Source organism: Pyxicephalus adspersus, chromosome 7 (genome assembly GCF_032062135.1).
Source record: "Pyxicephalus adspersus chromosome 7, UCB_Pads_2.0, whole genome shotgun sequence".
Classification (NCBI taxonomy): domain Eukaryota; kingdom Metazoa; phylum Chordata; class Amphibia; order Anura; family Pyxicephalidae; genus Pyxicephalus; species Pyxicephalus adspersus.
The window spans coordinates 57,524,938-57,545,046 of NC_092864.1; the positions used below are offsets into that span (position 1 = coordinate 57,524,938).

Consider the following 20,109-nt stretch of genomic DNA (forward strand, 5'->3'; position numbering starts at 1 on the left):
TGTAAGTAGCTGAATCTTGATATCAATCTTCTCTGCTCTCCTGTACAAAACATCTCAGGCAGCAAGATGAACAGCTAGAACTATGAGCCAGTCAGTCACTACTGCATATGTTTTGGTCAAGGAACATGCTAATAAAAGAAGATTGTAAGAACTTTCAAAACCTGAATAGTGATTTAACCCACAAAGTAGCTACATAAGTGAATTACTGATTTCTGTTCCCTTAGCAACACAGACAGCAGATTCTATGCGTATCAATCTGCTAAGTTAATTAATTAATTAACTTTCCTAAACCTTTTTTCACCTGCTGTTCACAAACTCAGCATACCTGTACCAGTGATTCAAAAATGTATTGGAGTTTTACTTTATTAATCAAATGGTCATTTATATATATATATATATATATATATATATATATATTCATAATATGTCATATATACATAGTCAGTCACTCTGGAAATAGACTCAAGTCTATCACATTCAACCACAAGGAAATTAAATAAACATACTAGACCTGCATATTCCAGTCATATACCTAGACATACAGTTTTAAACACATTAGATCCAGAGAAAGGCAAAAAATACATACTAAGTTTAGTTTACTCTAAGGAGAAAAAGTCCAGCCAGATTCTCCAAGAAAATTGGATATTCTCTGGATCAGTTTCTGGAGTAATTTCTTAAAAATTTTAAATTTATTTAATGCAATGCACTTTTGGAACCTACTCCACTAAAGCAAAGTTGATGATAATGGCACTGTTCATAAACATAAAATTCTATACATTGCACAAGCAACAAGGACAATACACCTAGCTAACATAGAACACAACAAAATAAAGTGTTAAATTATTCACAATTTATAATATTAAAAAACACCTAATATAAAGATGATCATGGATATGGAAAAATATTTACATATTCCTAACAAAGTGATCATTTACAAAACCTATGATCACCAGCTGTGAAGCAATTCATTTCCAAAGATTCTCAAAGGTCACAGCAAAGTCTCTAAAAAAAGTAAGGTTTCAGTCAGTTTCTAATAGCTTAGAAACACCTGCACTGTGTTTACATTGGAGAGCTGACAGCCTTCCAAGTTTCTGCTCGCCATAAAAAATAAAGGTTTGATCACACAAACTAGTGTAAATCGCGGTGCAGTTAGTGCTCACAAGTATAGCTGCGGAAGACACAAAAACAGTTGTGGTCCCTTGATGAGTGCTCTTTACCTCCTTAGCTGGAAACAACTGGCACCGGTTAGTGTGAACAACCACCATACGATTTTTGTCTCTGCTGTGAACTTTGTGAAGATTATTTTAGATTATTTAGATTGTGAAGATGCTAACAGCTCACAAGATAATTGGAGACTTATTTGAAAGTGCTTTTAATGCTTGTTCAGAATTTGGAATATGTCAGTGTGGATAGTGTGTACATAGTCTGTAGGTAAAGAAAAAAATGTTTTGATTCTAGGGCTGACATATTAGTTGTACTGATGACATATAGATGCTTCACTGCCCTGCATCTGTGCAGTTTTGGATCAGAGGATAATCACTCACACTGGAGAATTTACAAATAATGTAAGGATCTAGATGACAGATTTCCTTGAAATTAATAGACTGCGGCCACCAACACAATCAGTCCCACAATATCACTGAATTACAGTCAAATTGCTCTACAAATGTCTACAGATTAGAGCTCACTATATTAATGTGTATTTGCTGATCACCACTTGTGTCCTGCGTATTTATTCAAATGCACTGTGCCATCATGCTGCTCTGTAAGAATTAACAACAAAGCAATGAAATAGTGTTATATATTTAATCCCAAATCACCGTATGACTGTGGACTCATATCTGCTGCTCTCAGTAGTTCACTCAACTAAACATGGTTATGTATAATTAAACAGTTATCTCAGCATCATGATCTAAAAGCTCACAGAGCTCATACTGAATAAAAATCTCATGGAATTACATAGTAGTCCTTGGGAAGCATTTAATGTTTCTGTTTGAAGCATTTCCCCAGCATCTTGCGCTTAAGAATTCACACAGCTACACTTAAATCGAAATTACTTTTTATGCAGTTGTAACATGGCTGACGAGAGAAAGTAGTACTTTATATATGGCAGTCTAAAAGAATCCTAAATATACATTGTAAAGAAAAGAGTTTTGTGATAATCCCTAATAGTTTCATGTAAATAAATATTAAATCTAACATTTAAGTTTTACTCAAATAAGCAATGGCAAGCACAGGCTCACTTGTATAGTATGGCTTTATATACATATATATGTGAAGCAAAGCAACTTATTACTAATTCTGATATAGGTCTACAGTAGGTAATAAGATTAAAAATCTGGCCATCTGAAACTGAATTAAAATGCATTTTTCTCCCTGCAGACCGACGATAACCTCCCGAATTAAATACCAATCACTTATACCCTTACACTAAACCACTAGAGGGAGGAACCCTGCTTGAGAAACACTGCTATAGAGCAGCAGTCGCCAACCAGTGGTCAGCGGACCACTGGTGGTCCACAAGAAAATTTTGGTGGTCTGGTGCTCTAGCAAGTGCACCCCCCAGCAGGGTCGGGAGCAGGACCCCACTGGGGGGGGCGCACTGGCCAGAGAACCAGAACATGTCTTCCTTACGGATAGAAGGCTCAGGGCAGTGGGTCTCTGGAGAGTGGGTGGGTTCTGGCATCAGGACATCATTCTGGGTGTGAAGTGTCTTCCCCATTGAGTGACACACGGCTACCCGTGCATGTGCAGTCCGGAGTCTGTGAAATTAGTGGTCTGTGACATCCAAAAGGTTGGCGACCACTGCTATAGAGAATTACCTCCTCCAAAGAGAAAAGAAGATGAAAAGGCGTTCTGTAGTCCTAAATACCTTCTGTCTTAGTTTGACAAAACTTTGTTGGATACTCTTTTTTGTTCCATGAACTCTCATTTAAAATGTATTACATTATATCAAAAACAACCAAGATCATTTTTTTTCTACTATCAATAAAAATAAGTTGAAGGGACATGGGGTAACACTACCTTACCAGCCAGTTAGCTGTTTGATACCCTTTATAAAGGACTTTCATCGATAGAAATTCATCCTACTCTATTCACTCCTCAAATAGACTTACTAAGGGCTTTATTTATAAAACAGGGAATCAGATATTTCCTCAAACATTTCCTCGTAGGAATCTTCCACGTGTTTTAATGGCAGTAATTGGTTCCCACCAGGGAATGTTCGAGGGAATGTCTGATTTCCTGTTGCATAAATAGAGCCCAAAAGGGTTAAAAGATTTTACTGTTGACTAGTACTGGAGTAGATGTTGTTTGAAAGTAGAACTTAACAAGGTCCTGCTGCTGGAACTTAAGAAATGCCATGTATTTGTAAGTCACTTGATGATCCATGGGTTATCAAGCACACAGACTTTTTTGCAAGGCAAAACTGAAAAATAAATATAAATGTGTTTTTTACATGTGGTAACAAATGGAATCTCAATTACAACAGTACCTCCTAGAGCTTTTGCTTGACGTGTTCAGGATCCTTCAAAGGAACTTGTCAGGATATTATAACAAGAGCTGTCAATGCTGGCTTGTTTTTGAAGCTGCAGGTTTTGGTGCCATCATTCGTATCCTTTCTTCACCAACTATACTAACATTTTACTGACCTACATGCTTGTTTCAAATCAGTGAACTAATAACCAGTGCAGCAAGGTAAGGATACAATAAATCTGCTCAGCAGACATCAATGCTCTGTACATCTGCTTACAAAAATTATGCAAGATGATTCTGCCCAAAGCACTGTGATTCGTGAACAACACCGATACCAAACTTTTGCAGCAAGTTGCACTGCAAACACTATGAAAATTGCAGATTATTGACCCAAAAAAACAACTTTGGACTTTTGTGTGGAAAGTGATGTGATAGTGATAATTCTCTTACAAAAAGATAACTTTTATTTCCCTTAAAATGAAATAATGAAATATGAGAGTAATGGTTAGAAATGATTAAAATCCAGGTACAGACAAGGACCTGAAACTTTTGCTTTATTGCTTCATATGGCCACCCAAGAAAAAAGATATTAAAACAAAATATCTTACAAATGGGAAAAACCCCCAAGAGTAATGATGCACTGCTCCTTTTTATTTGTATCCCTGCATAGTCACAGAGATGAAGGATATTTTCTTTAAATATCAATTATCATAAAGATATGTTGTAAAACGTAAACATCAAATGAATTCTATTTTTACAAAAATAATGTTGAAGCAAAAGCTTTATATCAATGTATAAACACAAATCACGATAAAGAAACAGAAAGCACCAAGCAATTGCTGCTTCATAGACTGTTAGGCCATATTTAGAGACCCTGAAGGCCCCAGAGAAACCATTGTTTTATTGCATCTTATTGCTAGTGTGAATAGTAACTGCTGTTTCCTTGGTAACATGAGCACTGACATGATGCTACTTAAAAAAAAATTATAGAGAATTTTTAAACAAATCTAATTTAATCTAAAAATTTAAAATACAATTTAATGCTGAAAGATCAGTCAACATAAAACAATTTTAATCAGGAATTATCATGTATACGGACTGGCCAAATCCCATGTTTGTACCTGTTCAGGTAATACTGCGCATATCGGTTGTTTCAGAGTAAACCATAGTAATCAGCCAGGATGGATTTTATTACCAGACTGTTACCTGACCGATCAGTCATCTCATACATGCGGTCAGCTTTACTTCAATTCACGTGCATATGTTGTTATCCCAATAAGAACACAACAATCCCCCTAATAGATTCAATATTGTATCCCAAAAAGTGTTTTTGTAAGAGAACTAAGCTCCTGCTAGTTACAACAGAAATTCTGTAGCACAATTAATCTTTGCTTTACCAATCCCTGTTGCAAGGGAAAGAATTTGATTACATTGGCACGCATTTACTGCATTCAATCCCATACAGAAGAAGTGGGTGTTTAACCTTGAGCTTAAACACTAGAATTTCCTATTCAGAAGTCTAGGTGGTGTTTAACTACACTGAATAAATTATGGGAGCATATGGCATAACAGAAACACGTGGTAGAGAACAAGTACATATGTTCACAGTATATGCGCCAAAATTCACCATTTCGACAGATACTAGCTGCTACAAAATATGACATTTGTGCTCACTTCCTGGCTTTTTCTACTGCTCAGTCATGTATGAATTTCTTATATGATATTCATTAGTAGTAATTAAAACAAGGTGTCATATAAGCCTTGCTAGGCCTGTTTATTAGCCCACATACTCTTGTGTTATAATGTCTGGGGTTCAGCAAACACTAATCAGTGTTCATTAATGGTCATTGTCATCATGGTCATTGATGACCATGGGGATTGTACTTTCCAATAAACAATAGGTAGTGATAATGGGGATTAGGAAACATTTTGTCAGCAGTCTTCAGATTTTTTCAGTATGTGCTATTTTTTTTTTTAATTTTTACTCACTGCCTTTAGTTTTTGCCTCTACATTTAGGTGTTGAAAGTGTGGTAGTATAACCTTTATAGCAAAATCTAGTATCAGATATAAAGTTTAGGGAAATGTATTAAAGCCTATGTAAGTGTAAGGCTATGTGCCGAATGGTGGTGAGTTTGTGGTGTGGTTACTGCTCCAAATGCCCCTGAACTGTTTCCTTGGCTGAGGCGCTACATTTAGTGTCCTACCTATGATAGCCCATTGAGAATGAATGGAGGAGGCAGTGAGTGGATCAGTACCACCATCTGCTATGTGCTGTAAGGAGTGGAAACACTGGTTCAGAAGAGCAATGTGGGTGGCTGAGCGGCTGGTGAGGTCCCAGCTGCCAGGAGATGCAAGGTAACTACTGTTCCCGAAGTGACACTTCCAGGAGTACATTACCTGTCACAAAGACTACAGTGTTACCTCAAACACAACCTTCATCTGCTAATCTTTTCTAGGGGGACAGTATAATATTTGTCCACATATCACCCAGTCACAATCTATTTTGAAGCTTCTTACAAAGATAGTGTGAACCCACATAAATACAATCATATACAAACACAAATATTCCTTTATAAGAAATCTACAGTGGGGAAAAAAAAAACATTCAGTAGATTTCTGCTTTCATGTCCTATGGAAAGTTAAAGGATAAGAATCATAATGGTTATGGGTCAGGTAGGTACAGTCAAAAATGTCATTAACGTACACAGTTCTGTCTCAGGGAGAATTGACAAATTGAACTCACATTTGCTGTTTAATATTAAATTATGTCTGGGAATTATGTTTAATAAAGTGTTTCCAGATATTCCAAAACAAAATATGGGTAAACACTCACAATCTACTAACTCTTTTATTCTGTCTTGGTTCACCATAGCTAACATACATAAGTATAACATGGAACTGTCTTACTAAGTGGATTGTATACGGATAGCACACGGATACACATTTGTGTTCCTGTCAGCGTATAGTCAAGCAAGTCAAAAATGTCAATAAACCAATCTGGCCATCATTAAAAAGTATCTGGTGTCATAAAGCAGCAGTTGCCAACTGGTGGTCCGCAAAAAAATATTGGTGGTCCGCGGAAAAATTACCCTTACCGCTACCATTACACACACACATACAATTACCCTTACACAATTCCCTTCCCTGGCACGCTCGCCTGCATTCCGCTTACCCATTCATTCACTTCTCCATTTCCCTTATCCTTTTCTTCTCATTCATTATTATCATTTTTCCATCCCTCTATCGCTTCCATTCATTCTTCAATTCCACACCCTCCTCATCAATACTATCTCCATCATCTACCTCTTCCATATTTAATCCTCACACATCCTACATTTCTTCTCCCCATCCCTACTGATCTTGTCCCCAAGCACATTCATTCACTAAGAACCCCACCCTGCCAGCGGGGTCCCTCTCCTGGCCCCGCTGATCATGTCCCCCGTATGAACACAACTTGTTGTGTCCACAGCCCTGCGCTATTTTCCCCCACCCCAGGATGTTTAGCAAGCAGGTCTCCGCCTGCGATGGGCGTGTGGGTGGGTTCTGGCATCATGACGTCACTCTGGGGGAAATTTCTTCCCCTTTGAGTGACATACGGCTCCCCGCGTATGCGTGATCCAGACCTGACGCATGTGCATTCGCTTCTACTGCTCGCCTTTTTAAAAAAATGTACATTAATGGTACGCAAGATTTAAAATGATGAATTTAGTGGTCTGTGCAAGGGCTGGTGACCAGTGTCATAAAGCAGTACATAATAGCATGGCATACCACAGAAAAGCTTCAAAGAACAAAGAACCTCAGAAGAATATAGGACAACACAGCTGTCATCTGTTTACAAATGGGTGGGCCTCCTAGGCATGGCATAACATCCCCTGTTATTAAAATACTAATTAACTAAATTGAGGTACTTCTGTTTCTGAAAAATGTTTCAAATAATATTCTAAAGAAGGAAACGAATGCTTAGTGGCACAAAGAAGGCAGCGAAAGGGTAAAATATGCTTGGCTTGCCGGCATCCAAATTACCTCCTTTCCAGTTGCCATGGAACCGGTTACCGTGCCTTAGCTGACTCTATCTGAAAACCTAAAAGCTCCCTAGGAAAAAAGAAGAAAGGAAGCAGGGGGTGGGGGTGTATTTCAGTTAGTCCATGGAAACAAATAAGTAAATAAATCAACATCTTTTGAAAGAGAAAGCATTTTAATTTTCTTCATAAATGGCGTCACCCCCAAAGCAAAATCAATATCTCAATTATTTTATGTGAAGGTTGGTGAAATTGTAATTTTTTAAAAATATTATTTTTTAACTGCCAGTGTTGGATGATGTTCACAAGACTAAAAAAAAGAATGTGATCCTGCAAAGTGCTCTACAAAACGTAAAATAATATTAAAAGAAGCCCTGTCACCTATGTAAGAGCAGAAAACACAGTCACCTTGTGGTAAAGTTAAATGTCTATCTTTCTGGCAGCTGGTATGTTAAAACTTCTCTCTCTTGAAGAGTTCTGGAAGCTTACAATAGCATTATTAGGTGTTGCGGGCAGCATATCCCCAAATAAGTGCTATAAGGTTACTTCCACTGACCCCGAGATCACTGCAGGACACATGGGTGATATGGAGGTTGTAGGAACCTCATAGCCTAGTATGTAAACTGCTATCCAACACACTCTGAAGTGTTACTTAGCAGAGGCACCCCATATTCCTGAATGGAGCAAACTTTTAACAATCCAAAAAAATAACTTTAACTATTCTTTTTAAGCACCCTAGGTTTATAAAGGAGTGTCAGGGTCACTTTACAAATTAAGGCATCACTTTCATTAGATCTTATTAATCAGTGTCTAAAACAACTATGTATATGAAAACAAATATTCAGATTTAACATTCTATTGTCAGTACAGGACAGTGACAGGAAAATGACAGTGGGCACTGCCCAGCTATGGGAAATAGCTATGATTTTTTTTCATGCATGTATTTCTGTTATAATAACTTTTCACATGGAAACACAAGAGTGAACTCCACCAAAGACTATATTACCCCTTCTATAATCAATATCATCTGCTTCAGTTTCTGAGTAACCATGTCTATTCTATGAAAGCTCCAATGATCCTAAAGTTTGTGCATCAGAACAGTCCTAAAATAAAACTGAGATAGCGATGCATGGGAAAATCTATATAAAAAAAAAAACAAGAGTAAACTTAGGCAAAGGGATCTGTAGTTCTTCCTTAGACCACTCAATCATCTCCAACTAGCCACTGTGTACTAGGCCCAACTGATACAGATACACATTTTTATTTATGGAACTTTTTTGCAGAACATACTTATTTGGCCATTTCATTACTTCAACAAATTATGATAATTGTTCTAAACTGTGTAACATTGGACTCTTAGTTGGTAAACTCCAACTGAATTGGCGGTAATATCTGCTTATAAAAATCTTTTCATGAAACATAACATGTTGAATTAAGAAAGAGAGCTACTTTATAAATCCGAAAAATTTAGAGAAAATATAGCACCAAATTTAATGTATTTGCATTATGATGAAGAGCCTATATAACCTACAATCAGTATATTATTTTTTGTTTGCCCTAGACAAAAAATATTATACATCATTTATGTAAACAATACTAATATACCAAATAGTGGAAATAATTGGGCAAAAACTGTAATATAAATAAATAAATAAATATAAATAACTATGAGGTCTATTTTGCGTTGATCATAGCCATCCCAAATGTGTTTTAATTTTGGAAAGCATCCATTAGAATAAATGGGGTTCAGTGGGTAGAGAATGGATATCTGCTTCAGATGGAAGCAAAGGGTGGTGTTCCAGCTGGCAGATCTCAACACTGGAGTCCTAAAGGTAGCATATGTAATAAAACACCAAACTCCATCCATCACTGAATCACAAGATTGCCCAGTAATATCGTCCAGCAATAATTTTTATTTTTTCATAGCAAAATAAAAAATAATTCCAACCAAATTATATCCTGCTGGGCATTATTACTTGGATCAAATTACATGTTGCTAGAGGTAATTTTTGAACCGCCTGACATTATTATTCAAAGCTTCCTACTGAGCATTATTGTTGCAAGACTTGAGATTGTAATTTTATTCCTTCAGATAGACTTCTTTGACCATTAAGACTTAAATTAGGTTGGTTAAAGAGTAGGTTTGCTAATATTAATTTTTCTCTTATGTCATTTTCTTAGCAAATAATACAAAAATTACCAGATCAGTTATGGATGACAGAACTAATTACACATCTAGTTTGTTCATCATAAACTGTCCCAGAAGCGGCAGTCAGAATTGCATTGATCTCTGTGCATCTCTCCTATATTATATTCTAGTGACCAGGCTTCGCTTGAGCAAAGTGCAGTGTAATCTTGTTCAGCTCAGCCACATTTACACTTCCATTTTTACAAGCTTGCAGAACAGCAGGAAATAAAAAGCAAATGAAGTAATTTTCACTTTACAATGCACATTTCCAAAGGTCATAACTACAGCAATAGTAGACCATACAGCTGCTATGGGACCCTGGGGGCTAAGAGCCCCAGTCTATATCTAAGAATTTGCTTTCTCTGCTTTTAAAAAGTTCTGACTTTTCCATGTATTGATCATACATACATCCAACTGTCCAAACCAGCTAATTTCTGGTTGGCTGCAAAAGTGTTCAATTACCGTGGTCACTAGTTGTAAGGGGTAATTGAATTCTTACTGGAGTATGTTGCAGTTTGCATGAGACCATCAATGTTTAGTGGTATAAATAGGCCACGTGTCAATAATATGGTATCAAGCAGCAATGTCTGGACTAAAAGCAGAATATTAGGTTTTATACAACCTTAAATAGCAGTAAATGCATTCCCTTATTCCTCAGGAGGAGAGTTTCCATATACCTGGGCTCTGCCTTATTCCCCCAGAGGAGAGTGTCCACCTGGGGAGCCCCACCCTATTTCCCAAAAGTCTCCCTATATAAACCCATCCTCTTCTTTGCAGCCAGTAGTACTTCTACTGACACAACCATTTTATAATTTAGGTTGGAGTCAAAATTCGATGTGTTGAGTAGCAGTCTAGCTCTCCAGCATGATATCACAGGATATTTTAATCACAGCTGCAGCAAAAAGCAAAATAAATTAAACTCAATAACATTTATTACTGTGTATGCAGACTAACTTCCTTGTAGTAATAAAATCTAAAGTGTCAATAGGGATTGCTGGATTTTCCAATTATAAAACCTCATATGTTTACATCAGTCGTGTATGTATCTTACATTAATTTTTTTAAGAACACAATGATTCTACACAAGTAAATAAAAAAGTTCATTAAAACATTGTTTTTATGAACTTACTAGTAAAAAGTATATCAGACTAAAACACATATTTCCCTTTGAAACCATTTTATACCATATGTAAACTCTGTTTAAGTTTTTAAGGTTTGTTTTTTAACTGAATATAATTTTGCTGCATATTTTTATATCTTGCATATGATTTGTATTGAATATCAATACAAATAACAGAACACTGAATTATTTGTAGCAGCAGTATAGTAAAGTACTATTTTCTGGACTAGAATGAAAACTGATTTGAACAATGAAAGTATGAAGAATTTCATAAATAGGTAAGATAGCAAGTTATTGACACAAGAAGAAAAGGAATGCATCCATTTTATCATGTGTTTTTTTTTCAGACAGAGGAACCCCAAGGTGTGTCTGCTGAAAATATTTATAAAATGAGGGAGTGGTTACTTGTAGGTGTACCCAGACTGAACCTACAATGTAACACCATGGTGACATATCTGTCTGCAATGCTCTATTAATGGGAGCTACACCCCATCTCTGGCCTTTCATAGAAACAGTTCCACCCTCACCACAGATGACATCATCAGATTTTATGACATACTTAAAGCTCACTTTATTGTTGCTAAGTTATGCAACAAATAATTAAATATCTTTATACTTTGAATAGTGTAAACATGAAAAAAACTGTGGTATTGGAGGTAAATGTAATATTCTATTTCAATTTTGTGTCTGCCCTAGTGAAACATATATTCCATTGTCCCTGATATTACACACATGCACACAAGTAATTTTCCCTATACAGCTCCTATGGGACCCGGGGGGCTAAGAGCCCCCGTCTATGTCTAAGAATTTGCTTTCCCTGCTTTTAAAAAGTTCTGACTTTTCCATGTATTCGTATCAATGTCGTCCAATCAGATGATAATCGCCTCTGGGCTGATATCAGACGACAATCTGCAGTGTGTACATCACTTGTCGCCCATTGTTCGCGGATCTGTCCCATCCTCGAATGATGAACTTGAAACGATCCTAATGAGAGTGAAGGGGCAAAGCGCAGTGGGGTGCCTCTCTGTTGTTCTCCCCCTCTCCATGGAGCAGAACGGGTTTGTATTTACAGCGCTTGTTCATATATCATTCAGTCTTCTGATGTTGGAAAGGATTGTGAAAGATCCTTTCCAACGACAATTATTGAATGTGTATATGCAGCCAAAATGTCTTGAGGCGGCATCTACCTTGAATTGCTTAAATTGCTTTGTGCACAACTGTGGTAGAATGCAAACTTTACAGAAGAGTTCATTCTTAAAGTGGCAGGACCAGTAGCACCTGCAGCAAACCAGAAAATTACATACACATAAAATAGTCTGTATTTTATTAAAAATGTATTTGCTTTATCTGTAACATGGTTACCCTTTACCCTTTTACAGTACCCTTTACTGTAGAAGAAGCACAATGTCACACCGTTTCTTGTTGTAACCAATCTTTTTACAGCTGCCATTCAATACAATAGAAATCTAGAGATAAATTACAGATCCTGAGTGGCTGTAAAACAGAGTGCATAGGTGTATAATATCATTTATTGGTAAACTCAATCACACATTACAATTCACTGCAAATTTTCCATCACTACAGTTAAAAGTACAGAATATTTGACATTAATCAATTATGGGTTTGTGTTCCTTGTGTTATTTGAAAAGTGATGTTTAAAAATATCTGATGCCAAGGACAAAATATTGTACATTATAGCTCCTCCATGGCCTTCATATTCATATGGTATCACAGCAGTTCTATGAAAATAGGATATGGAAGAGATTAATGCTAAATCCACTGATGTTTCATGGTGCTGAAAGGTAAAGAGCCTCAGAGAAACAGGGTGAAGGAAGAACCATAATGACATGTAAATTATGATGACCCATCAATCAGTATTGTGCTGTAATATTCATTATCATTTAACAGAAGGTTACACAGAAATAAAATAGCTTCAAAGCCTCACAGTATGACATTTAGTTTGCTGCGCTGTATCACACAAACAATTGCTATGTTTAGTTATATATAATAATGTTTTTTCATCCCTTCTCTCATCCCTGTGCTGTTGTTCTCCAACCTCCAAGATTTCTACATGCAAGATCAGTAGTACATCATTGCTCTGGGCTGCCTTTCCTGCTGACAACAGTGAACAATGCAGGCACAGTTTATGTAGGCACATCTGTTTGTAGACTACATTAGAAGAGCAAGGGACAAGATGACAACACAAGCCCAGCTGAGAGACAGAAATAGATTGTTGTCACTCTAAAACACAATGTGCCTGAACAAGGAGTTCATGGCATGCTTATCAAGTTTTATTATATTGTAAGCTACAAAAATTAAAAAGAATAAGAAAAGTCTTCCTTTCCTACTCACCACAAATCCAGTCTACAGCCTATAACTTGGATCAGAAGCAAGATTCTTAAGCTTCATACAGATTTTTACCATGTACTGTTTAAAAATTGGTTAATCAAACCCATCACTCTTTAATATTCTTCAGTCCTCCTTTACTTCTTTATTTCACTACAATGTCCAGAAAGTATATTAGCTAATATATTACTGCAAACTATGAATAGATCTTCCGGTACCTCCAAGTCTTCACACCTCACAACCAAAATGCTGTTACCATACTCCTTGTCACAGATTTAAGGTGCGTACACACTTCCAATTTTTATCGTTCCAATCGAACGACGAACGATCGATTGGGCAAAAAATCGTTCGTAAAAAAGTAACCAACGACGCCGACGAACGAGGAAAGTCGCTGGAAACGAACGACCGGACCGGCGGATCGGATTGAACGACGATCGTTGAACATCGTTCGTGTGTACGGTCGTTCGTTGATCATCCATGTTCAGAGCATGCGTGATGAACGAACGTCCGTTCACTTTCCTGTCGTGCACATAGTTCCTCTATCGCTTAAACGATCGTATCTATTGTGTGTACAATATCTATGAACGATCGTGTCGTTACCTCTATGTGCAGGATCGGTGCTATACGATCGTTCGTGTATATCGTGCAGGAACGTTCGTCGTTCGTTTTCCGACGATAATAATTGGAAGTGTGTACGTAGCTTTACACAAATACAAGTGTTTGAGGCTTTTATGGCCCAAGGTATTCACAGCTTAGGTGCCCTGACCAAGTTTATCAGCCTCAGTGTTCCTCAATACTAAAAGCATCAGAAGAAAGGCTGTATCATGCTGGTTTTTCCTAGCAGACCCTGAAGATCTATACATGGTTGAGTTTTTATTTTCAGAAAGACAAGGCTACAAATAAGATTTAATCCTAAATATCCATCTAACTGCACATGTGGTTTGGGAAACATTGTTGTAATAATAAATAGGAATATGGAATGAAGCGCAAATACAAAAAAAAAAAAACAACAGTATCTTTGTTCATACAGTTTTTTTGCCACACACTAGCAAACAAAATATTTTTAAATAAATAAAACATAATACAATAGGGGATTATTTATAAGGATCAAGACAAATCCAGGCATATTACAACATCAACTAGCCCAATTCTCTGGATTCCTAAGCAATATTTAGTTGAATGCATGGAGAATCTAGGAATGCTGGCAAAGTCTGCCCCATAGCATTCTATTAACAAAACAATAGAGAATTATATGTGCTAATTCATTATTACCATACAGAAATGGTCAACAGTTCTTAAACTCAGATTTAAATTTCTACCATTAATTATCACCTCTCTGAAAATCTCTTGATTATATGGGCCAAGTAAATTAGAGAAATTTTACACTTTCTCCCTGTTACCCAAAGCCTACCCCTATTTCTTTCATGTAATCCACTAATGACGGCCAACACACATGAAAGAGCAATGTACAGATCGAAATAAATGGCTTCATAACATTGGACTATATATATGTTGTACAGGTTTACACGGGTGAGTAATAGAGTGCTGTGATATTCCTCCCTGGTTCAAGATTTGCACCCTCCCAAGGGATACTGAAGGGACATTAAAGGGTAAATAACCCAGGGTAGTAGGCTGGGAGATCCAGTGTCTTTGTAGGCAGAATGGGCTAGCTCATGAAATATGTTTCTTAAAATATTGAACAGAACAACAGATCTCCCCTCTCCTTGAAACAGAGAAGCGCTGTGCACAGCGCTTAATCATGCAGTCTTTTTTAATTCTTTTTTTTTTTTTATAATTGCACTCATGTACGTAGCCTAAATCTTTTAAATTTGCTAAAATTATGCTAAGTCTAGATACTTTTTTTATCATTTTTTCGTCTACCTATTATTACACTTCTCTACAGATTCTTAAGTACATCTTTGCATATTTATTGTAACTTACCTGCGCTGATTACATTTTAAAGTGACTCATAATCTTACTGGGATTGGAGACCTCTGCTGCAGAATTAATGCATTATCACTGCAAACCTAGACTATCGCCATTTAATGAATAACAGAACAGTATTAATCTCTCTAAAAATCAGCTGACAGAATCAAGTTCTGTACACAGCTGAACATCTTCTACTTACAGCAGCAAGATCACAGTGAATTCACTGCCTGAGACAAGTAATCAGTTTGCTGGCAGCCGCACAGACACCTCACTCTTATCAGGAATCGCAGTTGACAGCACAGTAATGAGATCACATCTACAAGTTACCAATATAAATCAGTGCAGTATGCAGTAATGTTTTTCTGACAGAAGAAATTAAACTCATTGCTTAAAAAAGCAATGGGTAAACACTGTGGAAAGGCAAGCCTATTAATAATTCAAAAACAAATAAGTAAGAAAGTTGAATTCACAGCTGGAATTTCAAAATCATTTGTCTCCTTTAGATATGACAGGAATACATAAAGGGGTGAATCACACTTTTAGGAAGTATGGATTCTTGTTTCAAGCTTGTGACGTGGACACACAAGGTCCACTCCCTGCATAAAACAGTGTTTCTGGTTAAGGAGAAGGGGAAGGTCTGGAACCTCTGTTGGGTTTGGACTGATAACTTAGGCCACTATGGGATGGCCATACCCTGCCGATAGATACATGACCAGCAAAGCCCATATGTAACAGCCCTTTCCAACCACCAACCAATGTAAGCACTCAAGGCTTATTCTGAAAACAACCATAGCTTTGATTTTAGTGTATACTGTGGTAACTGCTCCAGTAGTACTCCCTGTTGCACACCAGTCAGATTTAGAACAGGAATACACGATCAATGTTCACTGGCTAGATTCAATGTTTTTTTTAGCAAATCTAACATCTAATCTATTGAAAACTTTCTTGTAGTGTACGGCCACCTTTAAAGAGATTTATTTTCACGTGTGAAATAGGGACAATGCAAGAAATATAAAATCCTATGCCATTTCATCTCTCCTTATTCATTTAAAAATTAAGAAATAAAAATATCACCATTTGATACTGGTTATTTTTTCCGCTTTGTTTAATAGATAAAGCTGTCCAACCAAAGTGGAAACTTCAGACCAGGGAGAAGCCACATTACACAGGCTGAGCTAATGATATTTATTTATGTGCTTTAAATTAAAAAAAAATGCCTAAAATTGCCTAAAAAGTGTAGGCTGTAATAAGGCTTGAGTTTGTTTGTTGCTTTTTGTTCACTCTTTTCCAGTCTGTCTTTACTTGAAATATTTTTCATCAACTGCATGACCATGTTCATCACACCAAAAAAAAACTCCAGGTGAATAGACTGTACTCCTACAACTTACATAAACCAGAAAAAGGAATTAGTAGTCTTCACTGAGACTACTAAGGGAAAACCACACACAAAGAAAAAGTGAAATGTCTATGCATTTATCTTTTTGCATAGTGCCAAAGACCTAATACTTTTTCTAATTTAATTTCACAGAATGGATTGCAGCATTTATACAATATTGTGCTCATGTTCCATGCTCAGTTTAAATTGGAAAAAAAGGTGTTGAGTTCTATAATTCATTAGGAATCTGATCATACCAGACTTTTAAAACCAAACATTAAAGCTTAATTCCAGACTAACATACAGTGGTAAAGGCTTCTGAAATTGCTTACTCTGATGCATTTAGTAAACTTCTCACAGTGTGCAATGGAAGCTGCAGAAAGTCAGACGGAGACTGTGCCATTTTCTGGCTGATGGACACTTGATGGAGACTTGGTATTACATGTGGGCATAACCACAACTTAATGTTTTCAGGAAGCTATGACCATCTCCCTGCTGTCCCCTCTCACTAGCCATAATATATCTACATTGTCACTGGATCTAAAATAGAGGATGTAAAAAAAATTGAAATATAATTAAAGAGAGGAGGGTAAGGAAAAATCAGGCAAGGCAAAATATTAGCAGATTAGTTCAGCTTTAATAAATATATTCTAGACAAGGGTGCAGCTGCAAATGACACACCGGCACTGATCTTCTTATCTGCATGATTTTCAGCTAATTACTGCATTAAATTAACCTCATTTCCTTCTGTATCCCTACACATGTGTACAATTACAATGGAAAGTCTTTCATAGAACTTACCGGTGTTCAGTGAGGCATCAAGTTTGAGTCCAGAAAGAGAGTTATCTGAAACCAGACAGTAAACAGCATTTTAATTATTCACGCATCAGATACACAGAACAATTTCTCTTTTTGTATCAGGGAAAGCAAGTGATACCAAGTGACATGAAAGGTCTCTCCAAATATAAATGTGGATAAATGAACTTGGGATAGTAAATGGCTAAGTTTTATCAAAATGCATTTGCCTTTCATTACTGAGACAAATTTGCAAAGACAAATAATGTGCGGTTTATTTGAACATCAAAATATCACACAAGTCATTTTCAACAGCACATACATCTGAATTGCTAAAAAACAAAGTAATCCATTCACTTTATTTACTAAGTAAACTCACCCCCCAAACCATAAAATGTATGTATAGTCAAAACTTCTTTTTGAGTTTTGTAAAGAATGTGGAAGGTAAGAAGCACTGGTGCGTTTCATTGCTTTGTACATTTTGAGGAGTTTACCCCTCTTGTATCAATCCTGGTGACCGCTGTCACTGATAAATAAAGTGAAGAGGAATCCATATTGCTAAGGTTATCACCAGACTGAGAGGTGAGTATATATTTTCAAATAAAATTGCTTGTTTCTCTGACAGCTAGGGGGGATTATTGTTGCCACCCCACTGGGCAGATTCAATCCTCTTTTTGTCTATTATTTATCCCCCCTTCATTAAAGGGAACATCTCTTACAGTGACAATTGTTCCAGTAAAGTAGTCCCTAAGACAAAAATTTCCATTCAATTTGGTGAGGTTTCTTCTCACTTATTATGTTTCCAGGGACAGGAAGTAACAGGAACCCCCCCAAGATAAAACAAGCATACAACAAAATGAAAGGGATATATATATATATTATTTTATATAATTTACCTACTTTGTCCAAAATATCCATTCTTCCCAATACTAAAAATGATTTTTTTTTTATCCTCACTCTTTAATTGTAAAAACATATTATAATGCCACCAACATATATCTAGAAATAAATATTTTACTTTATTTCACACGGCGCAAAGAATGTGATTTGTAATTGGAAAATTAATCTGTAAATAGAATGCAATTATAAGCTACCCTACAGCAAAATAATGAAGTACCCTTTAGATCTTTGTGCTCAGAAATAATATGGAGATATGTATTAACACTACCATAGAACTATCCAGGTACAGTGTTACACAAAAATATGTTTATAAGTAAATAGATCCTTTTAGAGTATACTAATAACCATTCCTGCATTAGGAAGCAAATTTGGCTGGAGTTCATGAGAAAGTCAGCGGGCTCAGCTAACCTCAAACCACACTGGGAATTACAGGGCATTTCTGAGAAATTCCTAGTTTTTCCTTCCCACTCTGTTTAAATTTAGAGTTTTCATCCTCCGCACTGCCTGCTGCAGCAGTACCCTAGTCATATCCCTGCTACTTGTAGATATATATATATACACAATATAATTGTATAGAAAAAAGATCAAAAGATACAATAAAACAAGTAACTTTGTTATTTTTTTTAGCTGCATGGTTTGCATTTTTGTTACAGTAAAGTTAATAAAAAATCATTTAAATTATATTACTGTAAAAAAGATAATGACATAGCAAGAACTATATATAAGGATGATGTGTCATCTAGACTGTAGTTCTCTGGGGTGGCCGTATCAAAGTTTAATGCATAAACTTGTGTATATATACAGTCTATTTATATATACATATATTTGTATATAAATACAAATATAGGATTATATATATATATATATATATATATATATATATATATACAGTGGTACCTTGGTATAAGTCTGCTTTGGAATAAATCCAACTTGGTATAAGTCATGTTTGGACACGAAAAATTTTGCTTGGTATAAAACCTTTTTGCTAGAACTTGTATGGGTCAAAATGAGTCATATCACCGCGCGCTCCCCTTTTTTACCTCTCTCGAGACAAAGCCATGATTGCCCACAGGTGTCAGTATACCAGTTGCTACCATTCAGTGAACTACCCGCGTTATGACTCTTTGTGAATTACATAACATCTCCTCCTCCTCCCTTCTCAGAACCATCTTAGTAGGCACTGAACTCTTCTGAGCAAGGTAAAGTGAGGTTAAAGTTTCATTTATTTCATCTAATATAATTTAATAATATATATAATATGTAATATATTGTATAATATGATAGGATAGGATTTTTATCCTAGGATTATATAGGATTTTTTTCATGGGAAAGGATTAATCATTTTTCTTTTGTTTTATGGGAAAAATTTGTTTTTTGTAACACTGTATATCGTATATTGACATCAATTTGCACACACATAAAAAACTTAATTAAAGATTCCTTGAGGTAACAAGCATTTCAGGACCATGGAGGAGACTGATACCTTGTGCTTAGAATCAAACTCTGTTCTAGGAGTTGATGTGCAAATCAGAAGCCTCTGCTCAAATCCCCGAGGACAAGGGATGATTCAGAGGCGTGAATCACACTGTTCACAGCACCCACCCCGAGAGAGACGCTGTAGCCTACGCAGGATGCACTCTGCATTTACAAAAGTAGAACAGGCCTGAGTTGTTTATTGGACAGCAATGTCAGTTATATCATTATGCTAATTAAGCATATACACATCTTGCAGCGCAATCTAAAGTTACATACTGATGCTAGATTTTTTGTCTCCTGAGATAAATATTCGTGACTGTACTATGCTTTGATGTTGAATAGTGATTCACCCTAGCAACAGACAGAAACCACTGTTGTTCTTTCCTAATGGGGGAAAAACATTGGGGTGCTTCCCATCCATTTTACCCCTTTTCCTAAAGCATCGCTGTCTGTACAGTGCTTGTTCTTTCTACTATCACTAAAAAC

At 36.4% G+C, this 20,109-nt stretch overlaps 1 protein-coding gene across 3 annotated transcripts in view; it reads right to left on the minus strand.

The window, feature by feature from the left end:
- The window catches only part of MAP2 (microtubule associated protein 2), a 129,261-nt gene that overhangs the window by 96,230 nt on the left and 12,922 nt on the right, over positions 1-20,109 (minus strand). For 2 of the 3 annotated variants that reach the window (XM_072418591.1, XM_072418593.1), the window contains exon 2: positions 17,254-17,298. The gene's annotated coding sequence lies outside the window, so the exon portion shown is untranslated. Of the gene's footprint in view, positions 1-7,498; positions 7,520-17,253; positions 17,299-20,109 lie in introns of those variants that run through there. The other variant, XM_072418592.1, reaches the window with a different exon arrangement.